This window comes from Anser cygnoides, chromosome 2 (genome assembly GCF_040182565.1).
Source record: "Anser cygnoides isolate HZ-2024a breed goose chromosome 2, Taihu_goose_T2T_genome, whole genome shotgun sequence".
Taxonomy (NCBI): Eukaryota; Metazoa; Chordata; class Aves; order Anseriformes; family Anatidae; genus Anser; species Anser cygnoides.
The window spans coordinates 47,004,142-47,022,550 of NC_089874.1; the positions used below are offsets into that span (position 1 = coordinate 47,004,142).

An 18,409-nucleotide genomic window follows, 5' to 3' on the forward strand; every position below is an offset into this window, starting at 1 on the left:
TCAGGATGCACATACCTTTCAGGGTTTGTTTGACCTAGGTTTAGGGCTAAATTCTCTCAAGTACAGGGTTGCAGGATCTCTCGCAACTCTGTAATTTCCTGCTCATCTATCCCGTACTCACCACAGCATGTTCAATGCATCTTGTTTGAGAATCTTTTCTCATCTGCCTTGTAAAAGATGTATTACACTAATTATGTTACACTCATTATGTTACACATTGACCTACCTAGACTCTCACAAATAAATATTAAAATTAGGCACATAGTTAGTATTAAAAGGGGCATATGTCCCAGCTTCAATCTATTTCTGGCACTTAACATTTGGATTTTTGTGTTCTCAAAAATCATGACCACAAAACTCCTGTTATCTTTTTACTGAGGAAGCCATCGCTTTGTTCAGATACAGGCAGCAGAGTAGCTGATGAAGATGTCTGTGTTTCCAAGGAGTTAGCCCTTGAATCAGTGTTTAGAAGAGGTAAGAGGCCTGCACACAGATAGAACTACTCCCCTAAAATCACACTTGGAGGAGCCCTGGCCAATTTTGCGTTATTACAGTGTTTTGCAAGTGTGAAATTGAGCTACACAAGCATGATGGAGCAGGGAAGTTCGAACTCATTGAAGAACTCCCCCATTCACCTGTTCCTGTAGAAATTAAGAGAAAACTCTTTTAGCAGATGAAATACGAACCTGGAGCATGACATCATCAGAATCATCTGGCTGGCTCACATAAGCAGGCTATGAGAAGGTTACAGTTACCTAGCAACTCCTGCAAGCAGCTCACTTCACTGGCAAAGCGTTAGGGTTTAAGTGGTAGATGTGTACCTGGCTCTAAAGCCCTGCTCTATCCGTCAGCAGAATCCGGTGTTCAGAAATCAGAAAGAAGCCAGAAATATTAAAAACTTCCATTACAGCTTCCTAAGGTAACTTCGCTGGGGGCCCATCCTATACTGGTACTGCACGGTAAATGACAGGCTTTTTTCCAGCTCTGAAAGACAAGCTGGGACATGCTGGTGAGACAAGCAAGCAAGCAAGCGAGTACAGTCTCTCACAGACCTACTTTTAAATTACACTGGATGTTGATATCCGTACATTTTCCTCTACAACTCTGTATTGATCCTAACTGTGTGTGTCCAGAAGCACGCATTCTGGGAAGGCAGCTGGTTTTCATTTGGAGGCACCAAGACCAGAGGAATCAGCTATTTTCCCGTGATCTGCAGCAGGGCATCTGTGGGTTTCCCCAGGAGCAACTGTGCAGTCTCACCACGAAGACTGGTGCAGAAAAGCCTTAACATATCGACTACCTGCATAACCACTCCACAGACTTCAAATCTATGGCCACCAACTCGATCACGTGAATTATATATTTATTGGTCTTCATGCCTGCAAAGAAGAACTGCCTCTACTTGTCTCTTCCAGCCCACTTTGGTGTATGGTGAACCATGCACACAGGCAGGGTTTCACCCAGATTTGCCACAGACGTTGGCATCCGCAGAGAAATGAGAAACACCCTATTTCTACATGTCAGTGTCTAAACTGTCTCATTTATGAGGGAACTAAGAGATAGACAAAGTCTGCAGCAGATAAGTGGTGAACTGACAGCAGTCTGTACTGAACAGCAGAGGAAACATGAATTGCGGGAGTGTGGTGTAATGCAATATATAATTTTATTTATAATCTCATCAGGCTTTTTGTGCCTTCAACTGCTTCCTCTTGAGATTGTCATAGATTTCCGCATGACATTCACAGCTTCTATTTAATATTAAGGTGCTTTTGTTTTTTCTCATTGAAACACCGCAATTTTGGGACATTTATCTATCGCTTAGGTGTCTAGCCCTTTTGATAGACGGTTCTCCGTCAGGCCTTTCATTAAAAAAGAGGTGAGCCAAGATGTCCCTTCTGTGCGGTATTTTCATCCACCCTCCTCTCCAGCAAGCCTGTCCTCCGTTACAGGATATTGCAGTCTTGATTAAGGCAGGGCCTGTGTTGGGCTGATAAATACAGATGGAGATAAACTCCCCAGAGCAGGGCAGGGCAGGGCAGCGCGGAAGAGCAGCCCTGTGCATGGGGGTCTTGGCCCACCTGGATCACCTGCTGACACTGATCCTGCTTGCCCACAGGTCTCTGGGGACCACCCAGGGCTGATGTGCAGGTGTGTACCCCCATGTTAAGAGGAGGGATTTTTTGTTTTGGAGCAGTACCGATATAAGGATATGCTATATCATTAAAGGGCTTTGGTAGGTAAAGCCCTTTTGGTAGGTAAAGCCCCATCCCCCCCACCCCCACCCCCCAGAAAAAAGAAAAGTTACACAGATTTATATAAACAATCTGAAGTCCAGGACAGAGGTGATCTATTCATGAACACCCTAGCTAACCCTTACCACTATTCTTCTCACTTGTAGCTTCATATATGACAATGCAGAAACTACTGTCAAGGAGCAGATGACCAGTCCACCTCTTGCCATATCACTGACTGTTTGCATTCACCAACACTGTAAAGGAAGATGATGGAAAACCTAACAGTAAACAAATAGGAGATTTGTCTGCTAGAAGTGAAGGGAGACTTCTTACCCAGACACTAGTAACTTGTCTTCTCTAGAGACACAGAAGCTTACAAGCTCATATAAGATGGGACAAAGAAAATACTAAACAAATACTTTAATCATTTATACAAACATCCAGTCCTTTTCAGAAGCTTGCCGAGTTCTTGGCTCCAGTAGTTGTTGTAGGAGGTTAATTGTACTCTTTATACAATTGATTTCCTTTTATCTGATTTCAATTTGTTGCCTTTGAGTTAACAACTTGTTCTTGTGGTATACGAAAGACTAAAGAGGATCACCCAATTTACCTTCTCCATGACATGCGCTGGTGGAACTACGACTCTGTCATGTCCTTCTTATTCATCCTGTCTCCAGATTCAGTGCTGTTAATTGTACCTGCGATGTTTTCCTGCAAACACTGTTCTTGTGCACCAAGGCAGTCTTTCGTGATATAAGCTTCAATATTTAAGTCTGCCATGTTTCCTTGCAGTGTGGTGGTCACAGCTGCAGGGCACTGAGGGAAGATATGCAGAGAGAGGCCGCGTGCTGTTCGAGTGTTGCAGTTTAATGCCATTGGGGCATCTAGTTCTGATCAACATTCGCAGGGAGGATTGACTTCACATGGTGAGGCTGGCAGAAAATTTGTTTCATAGAGGATCCCATAGTTGGGTTCCCCTAACAAAGAATAAAGTCAAAATGAATGCTACAATCCTGTCTAAAGGCTTCATCAATCCTAGAGAGGAAAGGGACTGATTGTTCTTTAGCCTTCCCTTTTCTTCTCAACAAACTGTTAGGAAAGAGTAGGAGCTGCTAGAGAGATAACAAGAATAACAAAAATCCCTGCAGTGCAAGATGTGTGGAGGCTCGGAGAGTCGTGGTACCATCTGTGCCTGTCTATTTACAGCCAGAACAACTAACGCCCAACTAATGGTGAAGAGAAGCAAAGCATCATGTCATGGAGACAGCTCTCTAATCTTACATAAAAGCAACTTTCTGAAAAGCTTGAAGTGTTCAGATGGAGAGAGGGATGGTCACAATTTACACTTTGGAGGGTTTATTTATGGAATGGTGTATACCTCTTTGTTTCAGCCACATCCTTTGAACAATCTCCATCTGAGACTGTTGCAGGCAAATGTGTTCAGCAGTTTTTCAACAATACATGTTTAATACACACAAAACTCAGGTAGATCCATGGTTACAGCAAAAGATCAGTAATGAGAGGAAAAGCAAGTAAACTGTGATAGCAGTCTGCTCGCTTTGATTAAAAAAATAGTATTTGATACAGCTGCTGTACGAAAAGAATAGGTGCTAGTCAAAAGGAATGAAGAAGCTCTTATGTTCATACTTTTCGATTAAAATGCATTTTGAAAACAAATATGTTCAAGCTTTTTAAAAATAAACTTTGATATATAAGGAAAATACAGAGTTAAATCCACAGTATTTACCTCAGCAGAGTTGTCCTCAGGGATAATTTTAGACCTTATAACTCAATTTGGCTCCAGCAGCGATAAGAGATTGGACTGGAAGAAAGTAACATTTTCAGGTGAAATAGTTGCAGGCTATTATCCAGCTAATGAATGGAGCTGGGAGCTCAGGGAATGGGCAGAGACATGGTATATGCTGAAGCAGGAGCCACACCCAGGGAAAAGGACAACCTGGTGACAGAAGAAGTCCCAGATGAAGGAAATAAAAAGCAGAAAGAAAGAAAAAAACATTAAAACTGGAGAAGTGTCTGCACAAGGGAAGAAAAGTTCTATGTCTCTAGTTTAAAAATAAATAAATAAAATAGATAGGAAAACAAATTAGGTTTTACTCAAACCCCAGTGTCAGAGGAACTGATACATGTAAAGTCTCTGAATATCAAAGACATTTTTTTGCATTCATATAAGGTATGGATTTAAGTGCTCAACTTTTGCCATTGGACATTGTAGATGCTAGTAATAAATAAAACTCAATCTAAATAACATCTGAAGTGACAAACAATATCAGAAGGTGCACTAAATTTGCTACTGTTCTGTCTCCATTGACTTCTGTGAAGCAGGGGATTACTCTCTCTGTCTCTTTATGAATTACTTATTTATTTACTTATTTCAGAACAGATATCTAGACCTCTAAACACTCGTAAAATAGAAAAAGGAATAAAAAACACAACACGAGAGAAGAACAAATGTTCACAGCTAAGACTAGGTACAGTCATATATAGTCACACCCCAGTGAATAGAGGTATGTTATTATCATCATCTTATCAAAAGTCCTGCAAGAAAAGATGAGCTTTTCAGTGTTCTGTTTGCTCAAAGAAACAGGCTCCTGAAAGAAGCTGGTCTTTTTTCTTTTTGACTGTCAAGTTTAAAGCGATGAAGGAAAAATAACTCATTTTGCTGATAAACTGAGAGACTATAGAAATGTTCTGTGGCCATCCAAAATTGCTGCCTAGAGCAAAACCTCTGGAGACTTCCACCAGACTCTGAGTGTTCTAATATGTACAGCCCAAGCCTGCCAATTAACGAAAGTGCCTCTGAAGATTATATCACCAAATAGATGCAAATTACTCTTCTAATTTCTTTCTTCATTACATTCCTTGGCTCCTTTGATGCTGTAACACCTTTTTCTACCCATGACAGCACACTAGTAATGTCTGAAAACATCCTGAAAGTAATTGCTAACATTTGAAATTTTGTTTTTCATCTTCTGTCTTGTAGGAACTTCTCTTTGACCATATCAGGGGGTTCTTCCTACTCCTTCTTCTGCAGCTTTTTCCAGTCCTCCAAGAACTGACTCCCCTTTTCTCTGGCATTTAAGCACTCCGCTCTTGTTCTCTGCTTCCCCTTTCCCTTGCTCTTTTTCTTTTTCCTTTTTTCTTTCTTTTTTTTTCTCTCTCTCTTTTTTTTTTTTTTTTTCCCCAGCTGTGGCAAATAGTTATCAGACAAAATCATGCTGTTTGAAAATGGTGGAATGCCACCAAATTCAGTGGAGGTGAAGCATGGTTGCATGGCTTCACCCTGTATGTTTTGTGAGCAGTTTATGTCTAGATCCTCTATCATATTTTAGGTGACAAATTCCCATTGATGTCAAAGTTGCCTAAGTACCTTTGAGAAACTGGACCCCTGACAAAGATGTCAATGCAGCTTAACTGCACTGCGTAAGAAAACCTCTGAAAAGAAATGGAAATGGAATGAAATTCGCCAGCTGCTAGTTAAAAACTAGTTTCTTTTCATAAATAATAAGCATATATATACCAATATGTAGGTATGGATATTACATGTTTTTATCAAAAGAATAAGACTTTTTAAAAAATATTTTAAAAATATTCATATATGCCCTAAAGTTGTTGAGTAGTGACGACATTCTTCTCTCTTACATTATTTTACATACCCAAACTCCTAATAATACAAAAATTAAGGCATTTGGAATGTTTGTTGTTGTTGTTGTTGTTTTATATTAAAAGATGTTAAAGATATTAAAAGATGTCCTTGACTATTCAATTGTCTGTTTTTTTACATATTTGGGTTCTTGGCAGTCATACATCTGGCATCCAGCAAATGTCCTTGCTTTTGGAGTTTCTTGGTTGTTTCTCCTTTTGCAACCCAAAGATAAGGATAGTAAGTGCAGGAAAATATTTGTACCTTTTGTTTGTTAAAGTTCAAAATTAAGCTTGTTCCACAAAGCAATCATAAGATGAACCACTGCAGCATAGCTACCCAGATTCTACATGGGAGTGTGAACCTACATGGGAACGTCTTACGTGGGCTAGAGCTAAAAAGCATTCCAAATACAGACACTCAAATAGTGCTATAATTTGTCTGTGGAAGAGGATGCAAAGACATTCCTTTGTTTAATGGACCAGAATATATTAAGGATATGCTATAAATTAAGTAACACCGACTTAGGTTTCAGCACACTGCCAAAAATAAGTATACCAAATACTCTTAGAACGGAGAATGAAAATAACAGCGGAACTTAATCTGATGGCAAAATGACATATTATCATATCCATCCAACTTAACAATTTAATCACTGAGTAAAAACAAAGTAATTTGTAAGATGTACACTAAATAAGTGCTTATGAATATGACAGAAGAGTTCTAGGCAGAAAAAGAGACGTCTTATTGCAAGAATCATCATAAAAAGCAATAGCTGGACTGCAAAAAATAATCAGAAAGTTGTAAAAGGGACCTGTTCAATGTTTGGCAAGTCCCCTTAAATATTGGCAAACATTTCTGAGTCATGCAAGTTTTCCTGTGTATAGTCACAAGCATGTAATATGGTATGACTGCAAATCTCTCTCTTTTGGAGAACTCTAGAATTAAACTCGTTACCCTACAGTGCTGAAATCATAAAGGAAAGCTTTCAACTCATAGCACAGCTAAAGGAAATGGGCAGGCTAAAAATAACTCTATCCTCCTTTCATTCTTCAGACATCCCGTAAGAAAGACATTGGGAGGAGAGTCATTTGTCCAGGGAAAATGTTTGTCTTGGGTTAGAAAAACAGAATCAACTCCTTAACCCTTCTGCGCAGTCACAGTGAACTGACTTCAAAGAGGTCTTTTTAGAAAAAGGATCATTGTGTTACTTCAACAGTGGCAGAAACTGCAACTTTACTAGGAACTAAGGTGGGTCTGCTCACTGTAGGCTATGAGTAATTTCTGTTTTAAAGGAGAAATGCTCAGGCTATAAAACATACATACATATATGCATATATATACACACAGATGTTCCCTTCGAAAACAGCTTTGCAATCTGGAGACAGTACCACGCCCCACTGCCTGTCACCACATCTATGTTAGAAGTTACCACTGCCATTCACCCAGCTCTGCCAGTGGAATTGGCTTTGGCCCCCTCATCTGCTTCAGGAAAAGATGTTGGTAGGGTCACCTTGTCACAGAAAATGAATATGAAACAATTTTCTCAGAACAGGTCAGAGAGAGCTGACAGAGCAGAGCTGTGGGCAGATGAACAGATACCTCCAGGTAGCAGGCGACAGTGAGCCCCAGCAGAGCCTTGAGCAGAAGCAATACCGTCCTCAGGTGGCATAGCTGGAGACAGGAGAGAACGTTTGTCTGAAGCTACGGGCAAATATTGGCCTCCTTTACACAGAAGATGACTGGGAGCTCCCAGTGCAGCTTGGTAGCTGTTTGACAACCCAACAGCAATGACCTTTTCTGGAAAACTTCTCCAAGTCAAACTTGAAATACTTGTAGTGATCTACTAAATCAACTGCTGATCTGTCTGCAAAGAGACTGAGAACTTGAGCTCACCTCAGCACTGGTTCTTAATAAAGAGGGGCAATATCTAATATGATAATCCACTCAGAAAAAGCATGTTATGTAATTATTGACTTTTTTTTTCCCAAAACTAAGGTCTACCTACAGTGAACACACATATCGTCACTGATTTCCCTATCCTTTCCTATTTTCCCTTCAAACAAAATCAATGTAATTTTAGATTAGATTTTATATTGGTTTCCTCTGTTTTGTTGTTTGAATTTTTTTAAAATCCACTGCTGAATTACAACATGTTACCATGTAAGTTTCCAATTTAATATACTATAAATAGATTTCCTTTCTGTGTCCTGTGCAGTTACTGTAACTGCTCAAGGATGAACATTTGGTGGTATTAATGGGAACCCCACAGGGTGGTATAAATACACAACAGGAGAATAACAATGTAGGAAAAAATCTAGATTTGCCCATCAAAAAATGCACAAATATAGGCATGTTTTGAATTAGATTATTCCTTTGCTTCTGGTTCTGATGGGATACAAGCAGATGTGTTCAATGGCAGATCTGAATTTGTGCTTATTGTACATATTGTTTCCCGATCTGAAGAAAGGGACTAAAGTTTAGGAGGGAGTCTGTCATGGTTTAACACCAGCAGGCAGCTCAGCACCACATAGTTGATCACTCCCTCTCCCCTCAGTTGGATGGGGAGAGAATCAGAAAGGTAAAAGTACAAGAACTTGTTGGTTGAGATGAAGACAGTTTCTGGGATGAGGTCACCATCTTCACCCTATAAGAGATTATTTCCATCTCCTTTTGCTCCTGACTTGTTGGCACAGATATCGCCGCAGCTACAAAGCCTTTCTCCATCTTTGTGATAACCCTTACTGCATGCCCACTGGATCTCTACAGAGCAGCTTCTCTGAAATCCTGGATGGAGAGAAGTGCTGTAGCACTGCTCCATATGTACCGGCTGCTTCCTGCAGGGCTTCATGTACCTAGAAACCTTGCAAAAATGTACATGTCCCAGTTGCAGTGCTGTGACTCTTTTGTCATTCGATGGACCAAGACATGCCTCCTACGACTTGATGTCTCCGTGTGTGCCTGTAACGCAATCCAGTACTGCAGTGCCCTCCCCAGTGACTCAGTGCATTTGTTTCTCCAGGAGGAAGAGAGGTTTCAACCACCAAGGGAACAAAAGCCATTGCGGTTAAATCAGCATGACAGCTTAAGTGGGTAGGTAACTTTAAGCATTTGACCTGCAAGTCACGCTGTAAATGTGTTCATCTACCTTGCTAAACTAGGGGCTTAAGCTCCTTGAATTTCATGTGAAAAAAACAAAAACAAATGGCAGCCACATGAAAAAGGGTCAGAATGGTCAGCCACTGAAGTGATGAAATTTTAAGAAGCTCCTAAACCAAAATGTAGGGTTGACTTTCCGTTTTCTGCTAAGGTCATGTACCAGGGCAGTGTCATATTTTAACCCTCTTTCTACCATGAACCTGCCTGACTTCAGCAGAAGTTCTGAGTCATCAACAGGAAAATAACCCTGCTCTCCAGGAGCACCTCTCCTGCCCATGGGAAAAGTCAAGCTCTTCCAACCATGAGCCTTGTTCTCCATCAGAGCCCATTTCTCGCCCTGATTTGCTCTTGGGAAGCCACCCCCAACTCACTGTCCTGCATGGCAGGAGCACCTTGTCCTGTGGCAGCACAGGTGCCTTCAGTGCTGTGGACCTCCTGATGCTCCATGCCACCCCATGGCAGGGCAGGGCAGGTCTAAGCTGTGACTGCTTGCTCAGCAAATGGAAAGCTGAGCTGCAGAATATCAGGCATGCAGCAGGAGACCCCAAGTATTTAAACAGTCCTTGGAAATCTGCTACCAGGTCTTTTATTTTCAGCAAGGAAAGAATTATACACTATTAATCTTCTTCCTCCTCTCATGCTGACAGTGTGACACAAGGATGTCTACCGGTGCCACACCTGATTCTTGCCAGGTGAGAAGTGGAGAAGATCTGGTCCAAACACATGCAGTAACTGGCAATAGTATGAGCTGGTTTACTTACCTCCCCAGCCACTCAGCTTTCCTGTCCCTTTTATGACTTCCTTTTCCTAGAAGAGGGAACAGCCCTAGCCACAGCCTAGTTCCTGCTAAAAGTCTGTAAGTCACAGGTCCCAGATAACTCTTTCTTGACAGGTAAAGATACAGAAGATTCTTCAGTTCCTCTGTTATTTCCCCAGATTTTTTCATCTGACCCCTCTGCAGCAGCAAAGCAATCAAAGAAAATGAGGCAACGGGAGCTAATTGTGAGAGTTGATTAGGAAGTTTAGAAGTGAGAAATAATTTGACGGGGAACAATTTGATTGGATTTAAAATTCTGTACTGTAATGGGCTGTGTGGGGGTGATAATTACTCCTGAATTGGGAAGTAGCCAAGCAAGGAGAGAAAATCCAGCACAGACACAGGTATTTCTGCTTTCCATGTCTCCTGTGAGGTGCCTGAAAGGGAAGCCTCTTCAGCTGCTCAAGAGAGCATAGACATACTGCGACTCATGGTTACTTTGGCAAGGAGGTCCTCTTGCAGGAATTGAGTGCACATCTCACTGACTCTGCATGCCACAACAGTATGTTTGCATTTTCCTCCAGTTTTTGAAACGTTCAATAAATATTGACTAAATGTCACAATGCTCCTGATGTCTTTCCTTCTGCTTAAGGACTAAATAGTTGCAGAAAACATACTTTCCTTTCTGGTCAGCTCAAAATATTCTGTTGTTTCTGGGAGAAATCCCCAGTCTGTACTAACCCCCAGACTCCAAAATATAACAAAGTAAAATAGTTTGCACTGACCACTTTTTTTGAGGACTGATGAAAGAAAGAAAAGATCCAGATATTTTCTGGATTCTTCCTTGGGACAAGTTATGATTTTAATTAAAAATGCTGTTTAGGAAGATGACTGAAATGCAAAGGCTCTGCTGGTGCCCCAAAAATAAGAGCTTTCTCCTTGAAGGAGAGCTGTGTACATGTAGTTTACATATTACTTTCTCAGTCTTTAATTGGAACGGTAATCTGAAAAATCAGTTATTTATTTATTTCAAGGAGAAATTCAGGACTGTGCTTCCCATTCAGAAAAAAAACACTGCTGAAAACAAACAAACAAACAACAACAACAAAAAAAAAACACCAGTGAGGTCATTTACTGTCTGTCAGCCATGGTGGGTATCTGAGGCGCTGGGAGGAAGCTGTACTATTCCACAAACAGCCCCTACATCACCAAGTGGCTCTACCGATGCAGCCCCCTCCTGCGCCACAGCACTATTTGCGGATGGAGCAAAGGCCTTGTGTCCATGTGCAGACTCAAATGTCCTTTTGAGACACCATGGCTCCTGCAAAGAAGGCAACACCAGGCTCTGGGATAAATTAGCCATTTGGGCAGATTGCACCCGTGCTGCAAGGAGCACCTAGAAATTTAATTTCAGTGCATCTCCCCATTCAATCCATGTGCAATATATATATATTTTGTTCGGTTGATTTTCTTTCTTTCTTTTTCTTTCTTTCCTTCTTTCTTTCCTTCTTTCTTTTTCTTCCTTCCTTCCTTCCTTCCTTCCTTCCTTTTTTTGTAGGGAGATCATTTTCTTGACCTATAGACATGGTATTTCTGGGTAGTGCAAGCATCTGTCTGGGAATGGAGAATGGGGATCACAGTCCTGCTCACTTTGAGTGCTGGTTTAATAGAATCAAGCATTTCTGTCATCCGAAAGACCTCTGAAGAAATTAAGTAAAGTGTATGAGGCAACAACTGCTATGTTTTTTCTTTCAAGAATGTCAAATGCATTTCAGATTTCTTAATCTTTCAAAAAGTTTTCAGTGATTTCTGTCGTAAATCTGCTTTGATGCTATCAAGTTTCTCTGTAGCTAGTCGCAACTCCTCCCTACTGGCACACAATTGCTGGTAACCTTTCAGGTCATTCAGGATGTGACAGTGATTCCTAGATTGATTCCCTCTGCTTGTCTATGTAATAAAGTTTGATCCCTGTGGGCAATAGTGATTATGTTTGCGACAAGAATGCTTCCTATATTTGTTCTTCTTTTGCCTAGGAACGTATATATTAGTGACGTAGATGTGCAGGACATGCCTGTGAATCCCCTCACTTCATAAGGAGATGGTTGCATTCACAAGCCCTCCCACCCCTTGAGGCTCACTGCAGAACACCCAGCAGAACATTGCTATCGATGAAGGTCCCAATCTGGATGGGCCAGTCTAGTGAAGATTTTAAAAACAGGACTTACGTAAAATGTTGAGCTGACATCTCTTCTCATGAGGTGTCTGTCATAAGTGAGTGCAGCACTGGTTTGTATTCAGTTGCTTAGTCTGACAGGTAAGCTATAGGTATTTAGACTGCTGGATCTTCACAAGCTCAGGAGTTTTATTCACAAAGAGTTTACTGTACTAAACGTGCCACGAGGACACAAATATATGACTTACGACAAAATGCAGGAGACACGGGTACTGTCACAGATGTTAGTGTATCAGTAGTGATGAGGGCTCCAGAACAGGCTTTCTTCTGAAGGCCCTATCAGCAGGCACATGACAGATACCTCTAGAGAAAAAAAAACAATGATGTTAGGACTGGTAAATTACTAACATAAGCATTAATGTTATATACTATATCCAAATCATTAACAGATCTGCTATACTGGGATGTCTTACAAAAACTGACCTGACCTTCTTATAGGTACTGGCACAGACTGCTAATCTGGTCATTGCTAGCAGCTTAGTGAGGAGTCACTCAGGTGGTAGTATATTATCTAGCACTGAGCGTTTAAATAATTACGAAATCATAAGTTCTTTATAAAACACAGTAGGATCCACAAATTAACAAGAGCAGAACTGGGGGAAATATCAATTCAGTAAAATGTGACCTTCCTGGAACAGAATTTATCTTGCAAAATACTCAGGACAGTATTTCTACTTCATTTTCTGGCTTTCCACACTACTTAAGACAAAGAAATGACATGCACTCATCTTTGAGGTATCAGGTTAACCACAAGGAAATTTAAGCTAACAGAGGCTTTTATACACGATCAGGCACAACTATTCCAGTGAAATATTGTTCTTTCCTGTTCTATAAGTCAAGAGCAAACAAATACAACATATTCTCTGCTCTCTTTTAAAAACACCGACAGAATTCATGCTATTTCCTTGTGATAACAAAGAATAAAAATAAGAAGATGCCAAAATTCTTGAATTAGGCAAATTAGCTCTGGCTGCAAACATTTTAAAACCTTTCCATGCTTAGGGTTACTGAGTTAATAAATACTGTACTGGACCAAATTAGAAACAGGGAACCAATAAAAACTGAGTGAAGTTTGGGTTCAGATACTCAAAGACACCTCATTCAGCCTCTGGAGTTCAGCTCCAACATGCTCAGCCAGGAAAGGGGCTAACTGACTGGAGTGTTAGGGAGTAACATATAAAGCTGTGTTCATAACAAGTCCTCTGTATGTTATAGACAGCTTTAATTTGGTGAGGGGCATAGATGATGCTGCAAAGGGGTGGAAATAGAGTTTGGAAAAATTCAAGACCGAAGGGTCAAGTTCTTTTCTTAGGATATGACTCCAATTTATGTCATAAACCTGTTGAAGTGGTAGAGCTATAGTCTATCAATAATAGACCATATGGCATGGATTGTAGTTTGAATTTTTGGGAGGAAAGTCAAGGAGCAGAGAGAAGAGTTCTTATTTCACAGGAACAAATTCCTCCATAACTGCTACCTGTAGAGAGGCCCTTCCCCTTTCTGGTCAGACACCTGCTACTTTGCTGAGATGCAGGTATTGAAGGCCCCTGCACACCTTCCCACTGGGCCCCAACCTTTGAACAAAGCTTCATGTCACAACACACATTAGAAGTGGAATAAATATCACATGATAAAGTGTTCAAATGACACATCCAAGTGACTGTAATAGAAGTGTCATCTTCTTTATCCTATTAAACCAAAGAGGTTTCAAAACGCACACCAAAAAAAAAAAAAGCTATGTCTAGCTCTGCCATACTACTTCAGTGCTTGCTTTTCATGCTCTGCATTGTTGAAGTAACAGCAAGTAAGGTAAATTTGTTTTGGTTTGTCCATAGGATAATTGCATGAGCCTTACATGAAGCATGCAGAAAATACCATTTTTATTTATCGATTTGTTAAGTATTTAGATCCAGAGGAAATGGGACAACTTCAATCATGTTTCTGAATGACCTGGGCACCATTTTGCAGCCTCCACTGGGATGACAGCTCAGTTGCTGGTTGCATAATTCATTTTTATCCTGCCCAGATGTACGCAAAGGTTAAAAAAGATATAATTAGTCCGCTCTGTTCCCACCTCTGGCCCACACAAACCCTGTCTCTTACTCAACCTGTCATTGTTGGCAGTATTATCCAGGTCTCCTGAAAAGAGACAGCAATGAAAAAAATTATGGTAATTTAATTCAGAATGATCTTTCCTTTGTAGTTTGCACATTACTTTTGCAGATACATCTATTAATAACCTGTAGGAATCAGCTTCTATTTACGTAGCACTTTTCTTCCCAAAGGGTCTCTAAGCACTTTGCTAACCTTAGGGATCATTTCATTCTTTCCTGACATGTAAGACTTAGTTTCACCTTTATGGCAAACTTCAGGCAAAAGACGGGGAGAGAATAATGAGCCAACCTGCTCCCGCAGAGCCCCACACCTCCCAAAGTGGGCTGCTAGACTCCAGCAGAAGGAGTCCTGCCCCACATAGGTACTGCTACTCCAGTACCTGAGGCTCACTTTGCCCTTATCTCTCTGCCTCCCCTCCTCTGACTGTACAGAAGGAGCTCTGGGAACCAAAGAGCTATTCTTGTGTGGTGATGTTCCCAGTTCACGCTCCACCAATTGTTGAGCACATTTTGACCAATATCTAGGGTGTTAAATGAATAATTTGTTCAGTTTAATAAAGTACTGGAAGTCTTTGTGAATGCTGGGGAGAGGAATCCTGCGTGAGTATTACTGTTATTCCTCTGGATTTTTTTTAGACTATGGGGGCACCTACAGGTACCACAAGGACTAGTTCCCATCGTGCTAGGTGCTATAGTGGTATCCACTGTAGTGGTGTCTCGGTGGTACCCAGTGAAAGAACAAAAGGCACAAACTGAAATACAGGAAATTTAATTTAAATACGAGAAAAAATGTTTTACTCAGAGGATGGTCAAGCACTAGCACAGGTTGCCCAGAGAGGTTGTGGTGTCTCCATCCCTGGAGATGTTCAAAACCTGCCTAGACATGGCCCTGAGCAACCTGTTCTAGCTGACCCAGCTTTGAGCAGGAGGGTGACTAGGTGATCTCCTGTGGTCCCTTCCAGTTTAAGCTACTCTGTCATTCTGCATGCTTACACAGAACAAAATGCAAGACATATTCCCAGGTGTTTGCAGTCAGAGGTCAAAGTTGGAGAACGCAGCGTGGCAGAGTGAAGCACCCTCTTTTGTCCACAGCTGTAAGGCAGATTAATCAAAGAATTAGGATTCACTCCAGGGCCTACTGTGATGGCCCATCCACTAGACCATGCTGGGGACAGAATATGGAGGGCCAGCAACTGCCTCCTGTTCAGAGTTCTGTTGCTACAATGGGCTTGAACATTGCTCAGTGCGTGTCTGAGTCTGGCTTTTAAAGAAAACTCAATGGGAAAATGAGAGAAGACAAGAAAATGAGAGAAATGGGAAAAGAGAAGTTTTCAGGTGAAAGTATGAATGTCTGTGATGGATTGAACCATCTAGCCTAATTTCACGTTTCCAATAGTGCCCCATAACCAGTCCAGACTGTAAACAGTATATACATATATATCTTGTTCATATATATATACACATGTGACCCACATATATATGGGGTCATCCTACCTCAGGTATAGCCTTTCAACTCCCAGAATAGTTTAGTGGACTACATATACATGAAGAGCACAGCCATAGGTACCACCCATAAAATTTTCTAGTGCCTTTCGTAACTTCTTTGCAGTGAGCTGAATGGACACAGATGCAGTAACGCTATGGGTATACCATTTATACAAACAACGATCTTCACTGCTGGGCTCCTGGAGCTGTTCATTCATCGCTGACAGTCCCTGTGGGACTCAGGAACAAACACTTTCTGTGAAGCAAACACTTTTTCAATGTATTTGACTTCAAGAACAGTTTCCAGTAGCTGAAAAACCTGACCTCCTCAAAATTAGTAGTGAAATCATGAAGAACACATTATGTCAGCAGGTACCTGGCCATATTGCAATCAAATTTATGGTCTCAAGACTCACCGCTCTTGTGTGCCTTAATCAAAGCAGCTCTGTCAAAATCATTAAGAAAATATGGCCTTTTGAATTAATTGTTTAGCATTCACATCCCTATTTCTTTGTAGCCATGGCGCACTGGAAACAGTACCTTAAAAGGGCTAGAAGAACCTGACCATCTGAGAGTGCCCAAGAACAAAATCTCTATAAATGATTTTTCAAACAGTGCTAATAATCAGTGCAGTGCTAGGTGTTTTAAAGGTCTGTAAAGTTGGCAGAAAATGTAGCTTGGCTGAGATCAAACTATTCTGTGAAAACTTGCCACTTTCCAGTTCTGTTTTCAACAACATAACTCTCTCACCTTCCTCTCACTTTTATTTTTTTTTTCTGATCTTGTAGAAATGCTTAGTTTAATAAAATACAACCATTTTCGATGCTATTGCTTGATATTGACTTTTGTATGCATTACCTTTTGTATTTTGTATTAAATAATACCAGATAATAAACAACAGAATATTGCAGATATGTGACATCTGAGACATTAATTTGATGAAATGTCTAAGCAAAATTAATCAAGATAATACAGTTTGCACAGCATAGTTTTTGTTATTGATGTAATAGCAGTAAGTCAACTCTTTAAAATAAGTACAATAATAGCTTGGAAAAAATGTCTTTAGAATTTTAATTTCCTGAGGAATTTTACTTTTCAGTTCTACTTCAGAATGATTTTATATTAATTTATTTAATGTCAGAATTGCCTGTGGAAGAGGCCTCAGTTCAAACCAGTTCTGATTATAGTAAATAAAAATTTTCACAGAAGAAGCTCCACTGCCTCAAAACTATTTTTGGACATTGCCTTTGAAGATGCCATTTGCAAGCAAACCTCAAGCTCCTCTTTGCTAACACTGACACAAGAAATCCCAGTTCTGCTCTCATGATACATTTCTTTAAAGTACAAAGGACTGTCACAAGGACTTGTGTTAGTTAAGCCTCAAATTTCAGTTACATGAGTAGTTTTGCTTAAATTATATCATTTCCTTTTACCACTAGAAAAATCTTTATAACATATTATGTAAATGTTTAGTACTAAAGACACTATTTTGAATAATAAAATAATGCTAAATTATTAACCACATTTATCTTTGCTGATCAACAGAGCTTCAGTGAGTCCTGTTTATTAAACTCATTTTTGTTCCTTATGTGTGTGCTTAAGGGTATAAAATTATGGAACAAAAATAGCAGTAGCATTTGTGAAATCTCCAGAGAAAACTAATAGTGTATTTCACAACAGGGAGAACAGCTGGAGAGTCTAATACCCACCTCCTCCAACCACATAAAAAACAAAATTCTGGCAGACTAACTAAGATTTATCATAGTATCACAGAATGGTTTGGATTGGAAGGGACCTTAAAGATCACCCAGTTCCAACCCCCTGCCATGGGCAGGGACACCTCCCACCAGACCAGGTTGCCCAAAGCCCCATCCAGCCTGGCCTTGAACACCTCCAGGGATGGGGCATCCACAGCTTCCCTGGGCAGCCTGTTTCAGGGCCTCACCACCCTATGAGTGAGGAATTTCTTCCTAACATTTAATCTTAATCTACCCTCTTTTAGTTAAAAACCCTTTCCCCCTGTCCTATAACTATCTGTTCATGTAGAAAGTTGCTCTCCATCTTTCCTATAAACCCCCTTTAAGCATTGAAAAGCTGCAATGAGGGATCCCTGGAGCCTTTTCTTCTCCAGGCTGAACATCCCCAGCTCTCTCAGCCTTTCTTCATAGGATAAGTTGCTCCAGCCCTCTGAGCATCTTTGTGGCCCTCCTCTGGACCCACTCTAACAACCCCACATTTTTCTTGTGTTGGGGGCCCCAGAGCTGGGCGCAGCACTCCAGGTGGGACCTCACGAGGGCAGAGCTGAGGGGGACAATCCCCTCTCTCGCCCTGCCGGCCACCCCTCTGTTGATGCAGCCCAGGACGCAGTTGACCTTAAGGGCTGCAAGCGCGCACTGCTGGCTCGTGTCGAGCTTTTGACCCACCAGAACCCTCAAGTCCTTCACTGCACGGCTGCTCTCAATGAGTTCTTCTCCCAGTCTGTCCTCATGTCTGGGATTGCCCCATTGTAGGTACAGCACCTTGCACTTGGACTTGCTGAGCCTTATGCTTATGCACAAAAATCTTATACTTATTATACTAAAGCATACCTATACTCCAAATTTCTTCCTAATTTTGCTGCAATAAAGTGGCTTTCTCTGTGAAAAGCCTTGATTATTTTTTGTTAACGTGACACTAAGCTCTGTATTTTTTCTTATGCAATTACCAGTTTAACAAGTAACTACCTTCATTTGACATTCCTGCAGCTTCCTTCTTATCATTGTCAAC

The 18,409-nt window shown here is 40.8% G+C and overlaps 1 long non-coding RNA gene across 2 annotated transcripts; it reads left to right on the forward strand.

The window, feature by feature from the left end:
• The first annotated feature begins 453 nt into the window (after positions 1-453).
• LOC136790056 (uncharacterized) lies at positions 454-10,388 on the forward strand. Of its 2 annotated transcripts, none has more exons than XR_010829253.1 (3): positions 454-919; positions 8,918-8,988; positions 9,991-10,388. It is a non-coding gene; the product is annotated as an uncharacterized lncRNA (long non-coding RNA). The 2 variants fall into 2 exon arrangements; XR_010829254.1 differs by lacking the exon at positions 454-919 and adding an exon at positions 6,981-7,146.
• The last annotated feature ends 8,021 nt before the right edge of the window (positions 10,389-18,409 follow it).